This window comes from Pelophylax lessonae, assembly GCF_965119305.1.
Source record: "Pelophylax lessonae genome assembly, chromosome: 2".
Lineage (NCBI taxonomy): Eukaryota > Metazoa > Chordata > Amphibia > Anura > Ranidae > Pelophylax > Pelophylax lessonae.
The window spans coordinates 597,182,326-597,200,828 of NC_138769.1; positions in this window are offsets into that span (position 1 = coordinate 597,182,326).

An 18,503-nucleotide genomic window follows, 5' to 3' on the forward strand; every position below is an offset into this window, starting at 1 on the left:
TCCTCTGATCCTCTGCTTCTTCCACAGTCCCCAATCCATCTCCTGATAGTACAGGGCCTGGGGGCACTTTGCACACCAGTGTGTATTGGTAGAGATTTTTCTTTTTTGGGAGGGTGCATGTGATTTAGCACACGGTCAATCAGCACTGTCCAGACAGAGGGTCAGGAGTCATGCAGCCTAATAGGACACTTTGGGGAGAATGAAAACTCCTCCTGCAAGCTTGAACCAGTGCTTGGCTGGGCATTGATATAAGTCACAAGACTGCTATATACTGCTGATGAGAAACGGTATTTAGCAGTTTACATTACTAAAATAATTGCATTTCCATGTTCTGTGTACATTGGCAGACCAGATATAGTAAATGCAGGGTCCTGGATTTAGTATCACTTTAATGGTGGCAGTGGGCACTAGAATGTGTTCTATGTACAAAGAAATGCAAGCTCTTGGGAGAGCTAAGGAAAATAAAAATCTGATTTAGCACTTTTGTTAGGACCTTTCAGATTTTTGTTGCATGTTACAATTAAAATTTATGAACCATAATTAACATTTTGTATACTTAAAAAGTACAATCCTGATTACTATAGCGTATAAAGGTATATATTTTTAATCTCCTTTATTAAAGCTTCATTTGTAAGCTATACAGTTTATTTATGTTCACTATGTTTTATATTCATGACAAAATTCCTTAGGCTACATTCACACCTGAGCGTAGCGTTTTCGCGCGTTTTTTACCGCGATTTACAGGCATTTTTACAGGCGTTTTTTGTGCAGGTGTTTTAGATTGAATAGAGACCAATGGAAAACGCCTGTAATCTGCCCAAAAAGAAGCTCATGTACTTTTTTGGACGTTGGGCGTTTTGCTCACAGCGTCAAAACGCTCAGATGTGAACAGGGGCCAATGAAATGAATAGGATTTGTCTTGTTGGGCGTTTTGAGAGCTGATCCTAGAGCAGAAAAACTCCCCAAAAACGCCCCAAAACGCCTACATGTGAACGGAGCCTTACTATCACCATGTTTCTATTTATATATTGTCTTCAATTTTTAGATCTGTAAAAGGGGGCTTCTTGGTTACTATACTTGTTACTAAAATTTAATGTTGAAATAAGTAACTCTAAAACCATTTGTATAGCAATCTTGCCTAATTCAACTTCTGGATCAGCACTCCCAATGTCTGAGAGGGGCCTACCATCATCTACTATCTCTGCCCATCTTTTCTCTTTTATATCTATAACAGTACTGGCTATACAGTATACCATTGTGTATTCTGTGGTCTTTACAGGCCCAACATATTTAAATTTAGATTCAGAATCTGGTAATACCAATGAAAGTAAACTGGCTTCTTCTTTAAAAAACCCTAAAACTGGGTCTATACTTGGAAGTCACAGGCAGTGTTGATAGGAAAAGCTTACATGTAAAACTGGCAGACTATGGAGCTGCTAGGGGGCCAAGTGGCCAGGGGTGCTCAGCATTTAAGGGTAACTCCACTTTCGTGGGGGAAAAAATCAGCAAATAAAGAAAAAACAATATAGGGTATACAATTGCGACACAAATCATATTGTAATTTAATGTTATTAAAACTTACCTTTCCTTTTCAATCTGCAGCTGTTGTAATTTTCAGAAAATGCAATGCAATATGGCTACCTGGAACTGTTCTGTACACAGAATGTATAGTGACCACACCCCTGAAACATAATTTCCTGCTTGTGTGATTGGCTCACCAATTTTCCCAGAAGTCTGCCTAAGATACAAGTCAGATTTCTGGCATCCCCTGCAACAAAAATTTCATTTTTGGTGAGATACTCCCAACGTCTAAAGGGATGCAGGCCCAGCAGATTTCCTCATTAGAGCCCTGCAGCTGCCACAGCTGATAGATAATTATGAAACCACTCCCATTTGACCCACTCAGCACAGAGGCACAGAGGAACAAACAGGGAGTTCTTCAGAATAATAAAAGGTAGGAATCTGAACAAAGTTTGTTAAAATCCTTGTAATGTACAGAGATCACCCAGACGGGAATGTTTTTTTCTCAACAAAAGTGGAGTTACGCTTTAAGCATCAAATGGGGACAAAATTTTTGCTAAAAAAAAAAAGACACTTCCCTTAAGGTTGTTAATAAGCCAATGTGCTGCCTTGACAAATTTTGATTCAGAAATCATCCCTCCTGTTTTGTATGAAAAACACATTTTCCAACTGAAGATTTTATAAGATGCCACGTGTCTAAAACTGCCCATATTAGCTTTGAAAACGTGATTTTTGAGCATGCTGCTAAGCAGGGTATTATAAACCTGCATCTGCCTTCATTCGTGAATTTTCTCTTCACTGGTTTCTGCAAACTATTAGGCTTTAAAGGGTTAAAAAGGAGGATGCCCAGAGGAAAATCCTTTGTTACTGTATTTCAAGAAAAGAGTTTTTTTTTTTTTGTGTGTGTGTGAGTGAAATTGTTAAGCGTTTACCCTAAGGACTCGGCATTAAATCACTCTTTTTTCAGAAATGTTTTCATGCAGGCACCATATGTGAGGTGACTTGAGGTATGTCCTTAGAATCCAGCACTTTGATTTTTGAGGTCATGCTGCTTCACTGCCACGTTCAGTGACTTACTATGGGAGGCAGGCAATGGGAAGTCAGGGGAAAGCTTTTGCTACAAACAAAACCAGCAGTGTGAAGCATAACCCACAAAGACACCACTAGAAGACTCAACATCAAAGATAAGAAAGTGGCCACAACATAGCACAATAAACAACGGGAAGTCGGAATGTGCTGCTTACCACCTACAAGAAAATAATCTGCACACATGGTGAAGAGTGTTTGCTAGAGGCTCTTTGGAAAACCTTTCATTTATTTTTAATTTACTTATTAAAAAAAACTCCACTTGAACAAATAAAATATGTCTATTAATGCAGGCATGTTGAGAGATGTCACCGATCCAAGCCTTTACAAAAATCCCCTGCCTCCGGAACTACAAGTGCTGACCAAAGGGAGTCCAACCATGCTCTGTAAACTCAACAGAAAAGCAGGAATCACACAGCATTAATGTCAGATCACATCCAACTTTATTAAACCCAGACATATCACACTAAAGTCTCACCCAGGACCACCCCTCTCTAAAAGAATTGGATGTGAGCTGACATCACCAATATGCAAATTCTTACTTTCCCATTGATGTCTATACATGCATTGCTGTATGCCATTGCAACCACAATAGCTTGTTTTCTTATGCTCAGGTACATATGCATTTAAAACTGATATTATTTTTAGAGTTGTATAAAGTATTCGAAACCCATACTTGAGTAAAAGTACAAGTTCTCGATCAAAAAGTGACTTGAGTAGAAGTGGAAGTGCTCGAACAAAAAGTGACTTGAGTAGAAGTACTAAAGTATTCAACATTTTTTGTACTTAAGTATTGCAAGTAGTTTTTTTTTTTTAATTTTGCTACTCAAGTACTGAAAGTAAAAGTACCAGTAGTTTTGAAAAAAATGCTACTCAAGTACTGAAAGTAAAAGTACAAGTACTGTGTTATGTAGTTATTAAAGAAAGAAGTCAAAAGTTTGAACATCATATTGTTTTTTATTATTTCAAATGCAGCTTTTATTTATACATACAGTAGCTTTTATTTTCGTATGCGCTGATAATACACATGTTTTGAGCTTCATGAAACCTGCCATCTACTGTTCTGGCAGTGGTAATTTTTATAATTGTAACGAGTAACTATGCAGCACAAAAAAAAATATTGGAGTAGAAGTATTGAAATCATTGAAAAAATGTAGTGAAGTAAAAGTGGAAGTAGGAGAAAAAAATTATACTCTAGGAAAGTACAGATACCGCCTTTCGGTACTTAAGTACAGTAGTGAAGTAGTTCTACTTAGTTACTATTCATCTCTGATTATTTTACAAGTCAAGGAGGTGAATAAAGAAGACACTCAAAAGCAGCTTGAAGTAATCCCTTGAATAATGCAAAGGCAAATCAAAATAACTAAAAAAACACCCAAAAGCAGACTGCTTTTGGCTTGCTCCTGTGTTTGATACCTGTGTACATGAGCATTTCACTGCAACCAGTTCTTGTGTTTGTAAGGGTCCCAGATTTTACATTGCTGCTTTAACAAGAACAGCTAAAACAGCTATGACCAGTGATGAGGATCCATTCCTTCCACTGACACCAACAACGGAGCATAGTTTTTCCCACTGACACCAACAATGGGACATATTTCCCCCCTCTTTTGTAAATAATGAAACACTATTCCTCCCACTGACACCAAAGATGTGGAACTATTACTCCCTCCAATATCAATTATGGGGCACTTTACCTCCCACTGACATCAATGTTTGGGTGCTATTCTTTCCACTGACACCAATATGGAGGCAATTTCTCCCCCCTCAATACCAACGATGGGGCATTAATATTCCTCCTACTGACCACAGGTGCTATGTTATTTTTTTTTTTTTCTCCCACTGACCTTCAAGCCTGAAGCATTGTTTACTCCCACTGAGGAATTTTCTACTCCTACTGGCCACAGTCTAGCTTCTCTAATGAAGGCCCCATAAACCTCCTTTAGAGAAAGGGAGCCTTGACTGCTGGAAGCATGTCATCACTGTGGGTGTGAGCCTAAAAGAGAGGATTGGCTACAAAGACCTGAGGTGACTGGGTAGAGACTGAACTCTAGGAAAAGGCTACGCTGGGGCACATCCAACCGCTCTGAGGAGATTCAGCTGTTACAAGAGTTGACCAACCCCCCACCCCCGCCCGTTGTGATGTTTTGTCACAGCTTTATTGGCGGTTTTGACCTTGCCAGCAGTTGATGTTGCTTTATGGGCTATGCCATCAAGTTAAATTCGTGGGTCAGTCTAATGTCTGTCTGGAAACAAGAAACACAAAGAAAGGCGCATCGACCTAGCGCATTATCCTCAATATGGGCTTTATTGTTAAAATATAAAAATGGCTACTCACAAGCAAAGGTATAAATCAATCACATCGGACTCAAAATCTTGAGTATCAAGAGTAGTCCACACGAATGTCCCTTGTCCTATTAGGATGACGGCTGACGCGTTTCAAGGCATATGCCTCTTCCTCAGAGCCACCGTGCTTGTGAGTAGCCATTTTTATGTTTTAACAATAAAGCCCATATTGAGGATAATGCGCTAGGTCGATGCGCCTTTCTTTGTGTTTATTGTTTGCAGTATTGTTGGACTGCCCCAGTGCTTTTAGGCAGCAGGGTCCTAGCCATCCAAGACGCCATTTTGAAAGTCCTGTGGACAGAGCAGTCAAGGAGTCGGCTTTTCTGAGCGCAGGAGATAGGTGGTTTATCCACCTTGTTTTTGTTTAATGTCTGTCTGGCACTGATGGTAAGGACAGGCCTCTTAGACTATGTAAGTTTATGTTTTATGGGTGCTCACGGTAGAACTGTGACTGGCATTGTCGGTTGCTCACAGTATAACCGTGACTGGCACTGTTGTTCGGTACATTTGGAAAGTTGTTACTTTTGCAAAGTTCAATAAAGCTGTGGCCTTGCCCTATTTCCAACTTAATCAGCTTCTGTGTCTTTTTGGGGGGCAAGGTATTGGTTTATTAGCTGCTCATAAATGAGCCTATGCTTCTCAGAAGTCAAGTCTGAAGGACAGTAAACTAGCCCTTTGTTTAGAGAGTTTGGAAACCCTTAAACCAGAAGATCAAGATTTTTTTTAACCTGCAACTCTTCATGTAGTCCGTCTGTTGCTTTCTGACTGACATCTGTACTCTGTTACCTAAGTCCTAGTCCTAAAATGGTTCTAAAACATGACAACTTCAGAAATGAGGAGCATGTAATCCCAGGAGAATCTGGAGATTTTAATTTGTGTTACTCATTGTTTGCCTCGTCTTTTATTTTAGGCTGCTAAGTATTCTCGCTTAATGGTGTGGAATGGATAAGGGAAATTTAATATATATAAAAATTACAGGTAATTGCACAGTGGGTAAAAGGTTTAGATTATGAAACAAAAATTAAAAAAAAAAAGGTTTAGCACATGATTATTGTTTTTATCTATCTATCTATCTATCTATCTATCTATCTATCTATCTATCTATCTATCTATCTATCTATCTATCTATCTATCTATCTATCTATCTATCTATCTATCTATCTATCTATCTATCTATCTATCTATCTATCTATCTATCTATCTATCTATCTATCTATCTATCTATCTCTATCTGTTGGTGACGGTGAGTAAATAAATCCAAGCACCTTTGTATCTAAAAGGCTACAAAACGTAGTTCCAGTGCCCTTAAAATACCAGTTAAGCCACCAGCCTCTTCTTCAGCCACCTCCCCTACACAATTCCCTTTATGCTGTAGCCTCATATGCAGCGTCCCTTGTTGAGCCACCCTTAGCAGACATCAGTCTTCCTCAAGCTCCTTTATGCAGCCCTGGACAGCCATCTATAGACAGAGAATCCCATATTTAGTCACAGACCTCACTAGACCCTATTTGCAGCCATCGTAGTTCAAAGGTAACAACATACCCATCATTATATTCCAGTATGCAGCCATAAACCCTCACTTGGAGTCAAAAAACCCCATTAGACCCCACATGTACTCACAGACCAAAACCACCTCAATACCACCAAACAACAAATGTACTACAGTAAACAGGTCCAAGGTCTAACAACAAATGTACTACAGTAAACAGGTCCAAGGTCTAACTAAGAGCTGCAGGATGCAGGACACTTGCAGAAACTATAGAGCCAGACCTGGGGGAACACAATGTGTTGGCAATGAGGAAGTGTGGCCACAATACACACCCTTGACAATGGAATTCCACAGCCCTGTTACTCAAAGCATTAGGTCAGAGAGCTCCTTAGAGGGTTAGTCACTTTTTAAACAAAAGTAGAAGGTATAAAATTTGAATGCAATTCTAGTGCCAATATCCCAGAAAAATAATTAGGAGCCCCAGGTCACTTGCCTCACTCCCCTGATTTCAACAGATTTTCATTTTAAGAAAATAAGCTTTTCTATGAAAGCAGAGTTCTTATTTAAATAATTATTTTACGGGCTCCATGACAAGTCACAATGTTTAATAGACACTAAAAGATTTTAAAGCAGAAAGAAAAATGAATACTAATCAAAATTTTGAAAGACACATGGCAGCAAGATCTCTAGACTGAAAACTTTAACAATAAACTTATAAAGCCAGCTTGTCACTTGTCACTTGACGATGCCATGATGTTCCCTAATGCAAGTGGAAGACACATAAAAGATCTCCCATCCATTAATTAGTAACATCGGCCCAGTAAGGAGGAGGCAGGAACACATCCATCACATGGATCTTTCAAACCAAGTGATGTTAATTAGCTGAGAGAGCATAGTACACCAAGAAAAGAAGTTATTGCCATCCAGCTCACACAGTAATTAACATTTTAATTTCTTATGTGCCTCTCCTAGATTAAAAAAGGGTTAATGCATTGAAGGCCTTGTATTTTAAAAGAACATTTTCAATCTAATTTCTATTTTTGGGAATTAACGGATGGAAAAATGTGTTCCATAACAGCTAGATCAGTTTGTTTAGTCAAATGAAGCTAATTTCTTCCATCGTATCCCCTTTGTACTTTTCTGAACCTTATGAGATTAGGCATAACTTCTTTACAAACAGACAGTTCCTGAATGTACATTTCTAGCTAATTTTTACTGAGAATAATGCATCTCTAGTATCTCAGCTTGCCCATGCATATGTAATAAAGCTTTACTTTGCAACATTATATTGAGATGAATGTATTTAGCTTCCAAGCAGATGAACTGATTAGAGAGTGGGTCTCCGTGTTGCTGCAGAATTTGATTTGGAGGCCTATTTATTCTACAGTCAAAGGCCATTTAGGGGGTCCAATTCTAGCTGAACTTAGAAATATTGCTTAAGAATGCATAATATGTTCTAACACATTCCAGTTATCAGGCACAATAGGTTGTCAAAGACTTTAGCCCTGTATGGACTTTGGGATGTGCTACACATCACAATGAAATAATGGCCATTAAAGGGAATTTGTCAGAATTGACAGAAATATATTTTTTATGGTACATGTTGTTCATTTCCATCCTCCTTTCAATCTGATGGGTAAATTAAAGGAACAGTATAGGGAATAATCAAGGAGCAAATATTAGCGGTATTCCCGAGTGCGGCTCGGGGTGAAATTTAAACGAGAAATATATCAGCAAATATGGCTGCCTCCATATTCATATACTGTACATCTATATACTGTACATATATATAATTTCAGATTAGATACATGCAAGATTTTTAAGACATAAACACATTGGCAAAATTATTTATATCAGGCTGAAGTCTTTTTGAAGTTTAAACAAAATTTTAAAAGATTTTAAATTTCCCTTAAAGTGGATGCAAACCCTCACATATACTCAGGTGAAGTTAACAGTCTCAGATGATACAAAGAAATGAAGCAAAAATCCCTACATACGTTTTATTTGTATATGTGCTGTCTTCAGCTTTCTAGACTGTTTAGAAAGTGCACGTACTGTTAGAATTTTCTCTTCCTGATTTACCTGTGGGAGGGAAATTTTGCCATACACTGTGTGACAGCTGATTGGAGGAAAGGCACACAACCCCCTTTTCCACATAGGTAGAAACACAAAGAGTTGTGCTGTGAATAGACCAGCTGTCTGCTAATCTGTTTATAGCGCCCACCCCGACACAAAATTCAGCCTTGTTTTATCTCACTTGAAGTTAACATGCTAATAACAGAAGAACAGAGCAGGAGAAAGCTACGGGCTTTGAAGAGAGATAAATAAACACTACAGATATATGTGCCCAGGTAAAATTTCATGAATGGGGTTTACATCCACTTTAAGTTAAAGGTGAAAGTATGTCACCAGCACACCAAGGATTCTCCACACAGGTCCAAAGGTTTATTCAGCGGTCACAACATAACAAGGCAACATTTCAGAGTCATGCAGGGCCTTCATCAGGCAATTTGCGGGTGGTCACTTGCCTGATGAAGAGGCCCTGCGTGGCTCCAAAATGTTGCCTTTGTTGTTATGCTGTGACCTCTGAATAAAGCTGGTGACATGCTTTCAAATTTGAATGTCTACAGTTTCCAGCTGATGGTCGCTGTAGCACCCACTGACACCTAACAGCCAGTTTGCATGCATTGGGATTATTACAGTTTTTCTTTTAGGTTGGGTACTGTATTGGTTGGATAGCTATTGGAACCAGCCAAAATCCAGTTTAATATTGGATGGCATGGTTGATCAACACTATCATATGATGTATGTCTATTTCTGTTACCAGCCACTGCACTGAATGTCCCAATCAGTCAGCCACGGCCATCTTAATGGATGGCATGTTGGACCAACACAGCCTAAACTGGGCCATATCATTTAAACATTATGCACATGTGAACCTTAAAATAGATGTGAGCCCTCTTTGGGTAAGATTTCGTTTGTTAAAGCCTTGTGTATTATAAACAATTTAATGTATTTTCCCGTAAAATACTTTTTCACCTTATCATCCCTTTTTGCACCTCCTCTGGCCTTTTTTTAACCATTTACATGTACATAATACTGTACATATACTCACTTCAGCATTGGCTGCAAATCATTGTTCAGAACCAGCATCCTAACAGTGGTCAATGGCTATGCAATGTGTGCTGCTTGTAGTTTCTACCAGGAGTGCATATGATTTTGACGGCTTAGCAAAATTGGGAAACATGAAAAACCTGAACAAAGACCATCATAGCAAGAGGTTGAATGCAGAAGCAGAAGTTTAAACACAACTTTTGAATTAACAAATGTTGTTAACAAGTTATTTCAAAATTAAAAAGTTAACATGTTAAAACATCAATATGATTTTGGTGATCAGGTTTAGCTCTACTTCAAGTACACAGCAGTTTCAAGCATGGAGACTACCAATGCAAGTAAATCAGTTCCACCTGTAATTTGAACAGGTTTGTGCATTAAATGGAGAGTCACTCTGTAAATCGGATGCCTGAATGCAGTCTGAGAGAGAAGTGTTCTGTGGCCTCAGTGTTCTGGCCCAGCATCTCTCTTTGGATGTTGAAAAGCTTTTCCCAGCTCATAACTTTGTATCTCCTCCTCACTCCCCCTCCTCTGCTATAACGCACTTGGAAGTGAGCGAGCCAGTTCATCTTCAGCATAATCACAAGTGATAGAAGAAAGCCATATCTGATGTATCCCTCTGTGCTTTTATCTCTATAAATCATTGGGACTTTATTTATTTTTACGAGTTGCTGACAGTTAGCATTGCACTGTACAAGGAAAAACAGTTATGTATCTTTACCAGATACATGCCTAATTGTTCAGCTCTCCCCTGTGCTGGGCTGTAAACAGGCGCACACTAGAAGCCTGATGTGGGCCATTCAGGGAGAAAGAACAAGATCTTATGCTCAAATCTGCATTAATGAATGCAGCAAGATGCGAAACAATGCAGGTTCTGTTTATTGCCTGTATAATCTGCTATAACAACTTAATTATAGTAATTTTCCCTGCAGTGTTGGTTGTAAAATGTATATAAAACTTTGAAGTTCACAGCTTAAAATGTAAGTTCACCCGGAAGTGTTACTCAGTTTTGGGTGGCTGCCATTAGGCTCTACAAACCGCCGACTTGTTCTAACGTTGAGGAATTTTGGCAAAACAATCTATACTCAATGTTTAGGCTCTGTCAGCCATCTGCGGCTGTTTCTTCTCTCAGTCACCTTTTGATTGAACAACATAATCAACCCTTGCCCCTTGCTGAAATACACATAGAAACAAATGGAAAATCAAGCAGGAGCTTCATAAAGGTATTCTTTGGCTGAGTAAAAAAAAGTTCAAGGCACATCTATACATACTGTGTATACATAGGCTTTTCCCTTCTTCAGTCCATCATGAGTAATGCTGCCAGATTTATCCACCTTACCAGCCATTCAGTGTTTTCTACCCCTCTCTGCTGAACACTCAATTGGCTTCCACTCACCCAACAAATACAATCCAAAGTACTAACAACAACCTACAAAGCCATCCACAAGTCTGCCCCCAGCTACATCACTAAGCTTGTCTCAAAATATCAACCAAACCATTTTCTTCGATCCTCACAAGACCTCCTGCTCCTAGCTCCCTTGTTACCTTCCCCATGCTCACCTCCAGGACTTCTCCGAAGCCTCTCCCATCCTCTGGAACTCCTTACCCCAATCTGTCCAACTATTTCCTACTCTATCCACCTTTAGATCAGTGTTTCTCAACTCCGGTCCTCAGGGCACACTAACAGGCCAGATTTTTCAGTATTACCTTCGGGAGATGCAGACTAGAATACTGCAATCACTGAGCAACAAATTATATCACCTGTGATGTATTTCAATTTTCTTGCAAACCTGGCCTGTTAGTGTGCCCTGAGGACCGGAGTTGAGAAACACTGCTTTAGATGATCCCTGAAAACTCTTCTCTTTCGAGAAGCCTATCTTGCTTCTAACTAATAAAATATCTTTTTTACTTTCTCTATTAGTGCATCCCCCACAGTTATTACCTTTTGTATCACTTGAAACTCCCTTTTAGATTGTAAGCTGTAACAAGCTAATTCCTCTTGTATTGTAACTGTACTGTCTGTCTTTATTTTGTAAAGCACTGCGCAAACTGTTGGTGCTATATACATTTTGTATAAGTATAATATTAATCTGAATAAAGATGTGATCTCAGGAGACATGCTTTCCGAAAGGGAGGGTAAAAAGACTTGCCAGTGTTCTCCTAATCTTCTAAAATGAATTAGGAGTTTATAAACTTCTGTAAAACTTCTGTTTAGGACCACACAGAGTCCACTTCTAAACTTCCCTTTCATTCAGCAGCTAGATCTTCAACACTTGCCTATTGTTGTAGTGGACCATATTATCTCAATCTCATATACCAGCTCCCACTGAGTACCAAAACTTTTAAACGACTAAGCTCTTAAACTACTATTTACCTGCTGTTAAATCAGAAATCCAAATACTTGTGTACAAGAAAGTAAGGGTCTGGGCACATGGATGAACATGGGAGCTAAGAAAAAAGGCACAAACTAAAAAAACATTATTCATAATGAATCTTCTATGAAAATACAACTAGATCCTATTCCAAACCTGTGACTGGACAGTAAAGGAGCAGCAGTAGAGTAATGAGGTCATTCCACTTACTCAGTCTGCTTTTTTCTCATGTGAGCACACTTTAAAGTAAAAAATATTATTTTTATTGAATACATAACTGCATTTGTTTAGTTTTTTTGCCATTTGCACATACTGTATTTCCTTTGGAGAGACAGAATGGAGGCATAGTCATAAAGAATAGGAGACCAGAGAGAACAGTCATCCTCTATACAATGAGATATCCTGTGCTCTCTGATGTTGAGCTGAACAGAGAAGAGAGAAACATCAGAGATCTTGCGCCACATCTCCAATGTTTCTCCTGTCAACTGCATTAATATATGTTTCCAACAACCTTAGCACAATGTAATTCAGACTATATGTCACATAGAATGTGACATATAGTCTGAAGTACATTGTACACTAGCTTAGTATTACACTGCTCAATAGTTTATATACAAAATTCTTTTTTTAATTTTTTTTTTTTATTCTGTGCTACTGTACAAAATTGATTCCACTTTTTTAAACGATTTTTGTGAATGTGCCATGGATTTACCCTTAAAATAACATCAGCCACTCAGAAATACTAAGTAAAACATAAAAAAATAAAGAGAAAAGAAAAAAAAAGACAGATGCACCAATGTCACACTAATAAACTTTAAAGCTATAATACCCTAATGATATCCAAATATACAATTATTAGCATTTTACACACAAAAAAATAATCCATAATATAACAGAAGATGTCACATTGTAAATAATGGTAAATCTTTAGACTTTATGTGAACATCAAACATTTTTCTTGGTCTGTTCCCACTTCGGCATTAATTTCTTTCTTCCAATCTGTAATCTTTTGTCATCTTCCTCTTATTTCTCAATTTTCTCGCCTCCATCATCGATCTCTATTAACTTTTCCATGGCGTTATACCATCTCATTTTTCTTATATAGGTCTTTATCAGCTGCCCTTGTTTATGTACACACTGTTTTTCTATGGCTGCATTTATCTTGACAGCTAACCCATCTGAAGCCTTTATTTTCTGCTTTTTGGTTAAGGTTCACTGCCTGCTACATTCTGTACATCCATTTGTTGTTTCCACGAGGTACCAATCTGTCTCCATATTCCCCCATGTTTGATAATAGGAAACAGAGACGTCCTAGAGACGTAGCCCTAGCCCTAGCTAAAGCAGAAAATAATGTTAATTTACATCGGTCTAGCTAAGCACTAAAATAAAAGACAAGGGGTTTGCTCTTTAATAATATCAAATAATATGTATGTAGTTTGAAAATAAAGTTTGATTTCACCTCTTCCCACCTCTTCTTAATGCCGGGAGGCAGGATGGACTGCTTGATCACATGATCACGGTGACTGGCTATCACAGTGGTCACGTGATCGGGAGCCGATCCTGCCAGCTCCTAATCATAAACAGAGACTGTGAGCTGTCTGTGACAGCTCAGTTGCTGGGCTGGAAGTGTGCAGTGAGTGTGCTCCCAGGACACATATTTGCGGTGTGTGGGCATTACGGTCCACCCTCCCTGTGTACATGGTCAGCAGAGTGTAACATTGAGAATTGAGTGTTTTTACATGTATACATACCTGGGAACTTTACAAATTCCTGAGAATGAGAGTAGAGTAGGGGGCAGGGTGGTGGGAAATGGTGGGTGTGGCCAATGTGCATGTATGAATGGGAGGGGTTTAAAGGAGAGGTCCGTAATCTACAGTAAAATACAAAGACAGCACATTGGTTGGTGTCAAGAGTATGCATCCTGGCTGACACGTTTCAAGGGGGAACCCTGTTTCTCAGAACTAACTGCCCTACATACCTATTTCCTTTAAAAAAAAAAAAAACTTTCCTTATTAACAATTATCTCTGGGTGATGTTCCAACCACAAGCATTAGCACACAATTATCATTTAATAATCTATATGAGCAGAATAACAGCATGTCTCCTTACAGATAAATAATAACTAAAGGATAACACTGTACAACCCCAGTTCACAGTATCCACAAAATCTCCCCAAAGTTCACCAAAATGTATAAATAAAATATAACATAAAGAAGAATAAAAAATATACATATAAAAAAAATCTCTCCACATATATTTTGTATATATCTGATATAACAATGATTACAGTTATATTTTAGGTACCAACCTCAAGACCCAGAGGATTATCTGGACATCTAGGAGTTGATCTACTAAGGGCAAAAACGTCTTCACTTTGCAAAGTACATTTCCCCAGAGCGTAGAGAATGCGGTGAAATTTCACTTTGCAGAGAGTAACCAAACACATGCAATGAAAATATAAAAACAGCATTTTGCTTGCACATGACTGTATGATAGAAGTCAGCAAAGCTTTATCTCATTCCTAATTCACTAAGGTCTGGGGATAATTTCTTGCAAAGTGCAACTTCCCTTGCAAAGTGAACAGCCTATTTGTCTTTAGTAAACCAACCTAGGGGGGAGTCTCTGAGAGTGCAAGCCAGCAGAAGCCATGTGGATCTGTGTCTTGTACATGGCTGGCAGACAGGCATCTACGCTGGACCAAAGAGTTCTGCCCACACTCGCCAGCTGTCACATAGACCCATTTATGTTGTAACATGCAAGTTTACAGGCCATCTCAGAGATTTCACTCATTTTGGTGTTGCATTAGCAACCAGATCAAATTTTCGGCATTTCTGGGTCAATCTGGGTAAATTCCTAGGTATTTGTATATACCAACTGGGTTCAGGCATGATAGGTTGTTTGAGGTTTCTTTTGAAACAAATATTTTGGGTAGAGGTGAGCATCATTTATTGCCCTGCTTGGGTTCTTACAGCTACACTTCCTGGCTAGAATATTTTTCCCACACCAAGTTCAGGTATGAATGAAAGAAACCACACTAAGACGAATGCTCCAGAATTTCTGTGGCTGGTACACTGTAGTAGGTTTCTTAGGAAAGTTAGGAAGCTTCCTGAAGATGAGTAGTGCGCAAAATGCATTGAGGCTAAGCCGCTGACATAATTTCTGGATTCTTCCCCTATGCCACTTCTAGTTTCGTGGAAGGCACGCCGGTTCGGTGGCTACGAACAGTGGATCTAAGCTGAGTTCTTTGGAAAGTGAGCAGTCTGTGTTGGTGCTTTTCTCAACACTATTTTATGTGAGTGCACATTTTCTATTGTTTAAAAATGTCTTGCTTTTAAAAAAAAACGTCTCTGGTGAATGGGAGTAAACAATGGACCTCATGAGCAGATTGGTTCCAGTTCCCTCTTATCCTGGATGTAATTCTTAGCATTTGCAGGCTGCCTTGTTGGCCACATACAATAGGTCTGGTGAGTGTGGAATTCATCTGCAGGTGGCGGAGCACATTGTGTTGAAGAAGTCACTGTTACCCAGTCATATTTTCCACGGACACAGTGATTGGACATATAAACACTAATTTTGGACTTTATTGATAGTGGTATTATATGCACATGTGAAGTATAATTCATAGTATGTTTGTAAGGCTAGCCTATCTTTATTAATTTTTCACATTTATATTTATAAAGTCTAGATCAGCCTATCACAGAGCCAACTGTGTAGATTGAAGAAACCACCCCGCTACGCTTCAACTAGGCCAGGGGTCTTCAAACTATGGCCCTCCAGCTGTTCCAGAACTACAATTCCCATCATGCCTAGTCATGTCTGTGAATGTCAGAGTGTTACAATGCCTCATGGGATGTGTAGTTCCACAACAGCTGGAGGGCCGTAGTTTGGAGATCCCTGAACTAGGCTATAGAGACCAGCCAAGGGAATAAGCCTTGCCCAACTCCAAGAAAACCATATTGCTTGGTTTTGATTAACATGGGGAAGATTTATAATCTCTTTCATTTTTTATTGCTGACTGTGTCACCAATGGGGAAATTTCACCTATTTTTCTCCGTCCTGGTGACCAAAGAGGATCAGCCTGCAAATGTATTTTTTGGCAATAGAGGAACGCTGTGGTGAGCTTTGTCACCCACTAGCTGGCTTCTTTATTGTCCACATTACCACAATTCAACCTTATAAACGGGCCCCCAATGAAGTAAGAGAAAATTCCCCTCCTAGGCAGGTGTCCCCTTTGGCAGATATCTCAATTGCTGTTCTATTGATAACTGTAAAATGTTGAATATCCCTTCAGTTTCTGTCCCATAACTTTTGCCATCAGAACAAACAAAGAGGGACAATCTCCCCCTGACAGGAACACAGGGTTCCCAATCCTTCCCTGTTCTATCCATATTGAAAAAAAGAACATTTTAGATTTAGATGTAATTTGAGTAGTCAGAGTCAATGTACCCAGATTCTGTAAAACAAATAAAGGTGAGCCATAAGGGAAACTTATAGTTAGATAATTAGGGAGGATGCCACTGTTGACTGCTTTCTAGTTGCCTGGCTTTCTCTGGCTTCAGCACTTTCTGACTCACTGTCCGGGAACAAGCATTCAGATTTAAAAGTCAGAAATAATGATCAACATAATTGTTCAAGGGTCAGTGCCTCAAAAGTATTAAAGCCCTTTGGATCAGAATGACAGGCAACTGGCATTATTAAACAGAGTCATCCTCAATGTTAGTTTTAATAAATAAAAACTGTAAACTATGCTTAATGGTTTCAATAATAGTGCTAAAGCTGTTTTCTTCTGTGCATACTGAACATTTTAGTCTTATAGCTAGGAGGATGCAGAGTGGATTTAGTGCCACATTTGGTGATGTTACAGTAAAAAGCTGTTCGCATTTCAGAGGAGACCTGTGCAATCATTGGCACACTAAAGTGGAGTTCCACCCATTTTTAATAAATTGGATTACATAGATGTATGTAATACCCTTTAAAACGACTTTTAGCAATGGAGATTTTTTTTTTTTTGCTAGTAAATACCTTATTTTCCGCTTTATTTATCCTCTTCTCACTTCCGGGTACGGTCGGCGATTACGTCATTCGGCGATTCGCAGTGTGTGCTGGGATGTATTTCAGGGCATGAAATCTCGCATTATTACACAGGAGATGAGCTGTACTGCGTGCTCTGCCCCGCCTCCGCCCCGCCTCCTCCCTGTGAGCTGTACTGTATGTAGTGTATTGAGGCCGTGCTCCTTCCCCCCGCCTCCGCCCCGCCTCCTCTCAGTGAGCTCAGTAAGGATATAATGCTTTCACTGAGATCACTGAGAGGAGTCGGAGTCGGGGCGGAGCACGGCCTCAATACACTACATACATACAGCTCACTGAGAGGAGGCGGGGCGGAAGCGGGGCGGAGGCGGGGCAGAGCACGCAGTACAGCTCATCTTCTGTGTAATAATCCGAGATTTCATGCCCTGAAATACATCCCAGCACACACTGCGAATCGCCGAATGACGTAATCGCCGACCGGACCCGGAAGAGAGAAGAGGATAAATAAAGCAGAAAATAAGGTATTTACTAGCAACAAAAACAAAAAAAAAAACTTTCCATTGGTAAAAGTCGTTTTAAAGGGGATTACATACATCTAAAGTGACTAAAATGGGTGGAACTCCACTTTAACTTACAAATCTAAAGGGTAACTCCACTTTCGTGGGAAAAAAAATAGCAAGTAAAGAAAAAAACAATATAGCGTATACAATTCATATTATAATAGAATGTTATTAAAACTGACCTTTCCTTTTAAATCTGCAGCCACTGTAATTTTCAGGAAATGCAATGCAATATGGCTACCTGGAGCTGTTCTGTACACAAAATGTGTACTGACCACACCCCAGAAACATCATTTTATGCTTGTTTGATTGGCTCGCCAATTTTCCCAGAAGTCTGCCTGAGATACAAGTCAGATTTCTGGCATCCCCTGCAATAAAAGTGTCATTTTTGGTGAGATACTCCCAATAGGAACACTTCTAAAGGGATGCAGGCCAAGCAGATTTCCTCATTAGAGCCCTGCAGCTGCCACAGCTGATAGAAAATTATGGAACCACTCCCATTTGACCCATTCAGCACAGAGGAACAAACAGAGAGTTCTTCAGAATAACAAAAGGTAGGAATCTGCAACAAAGTTTGTTAAAATCCCTGCAATGTACAGAGATCACCCAGAGGGGAATGTTTTTTTTCTCAACAAAAGTGGAGTTACGCTTTAACCACTTAAGCCCCGGAAGATTTTACCCCCTTCCTGACCAGGGGGTATTTTGCGATTCGGCACTGCGTGACTTTAACGGACAATTGCGCGGTCGTGCGACGCTGTACCTAAACGAATTTGGCGTCCTTTTTTTCCCACAAACAGAGCTTTCTTTTGGCGGTATTTGATCACCTGTGCGATTTTTTGATCACGCGCTATAAACAAAAAAAGAGCGTAAATTTTGCAAAAATAGCAATATTTTTCCCTTTTTTTTATATGAAATTCCCCCAAAAATAAATGTAAAAATCAAAATTTTTTAATATTTTCGGCCAATTTGTTTTATGCTACCTATGTTTGG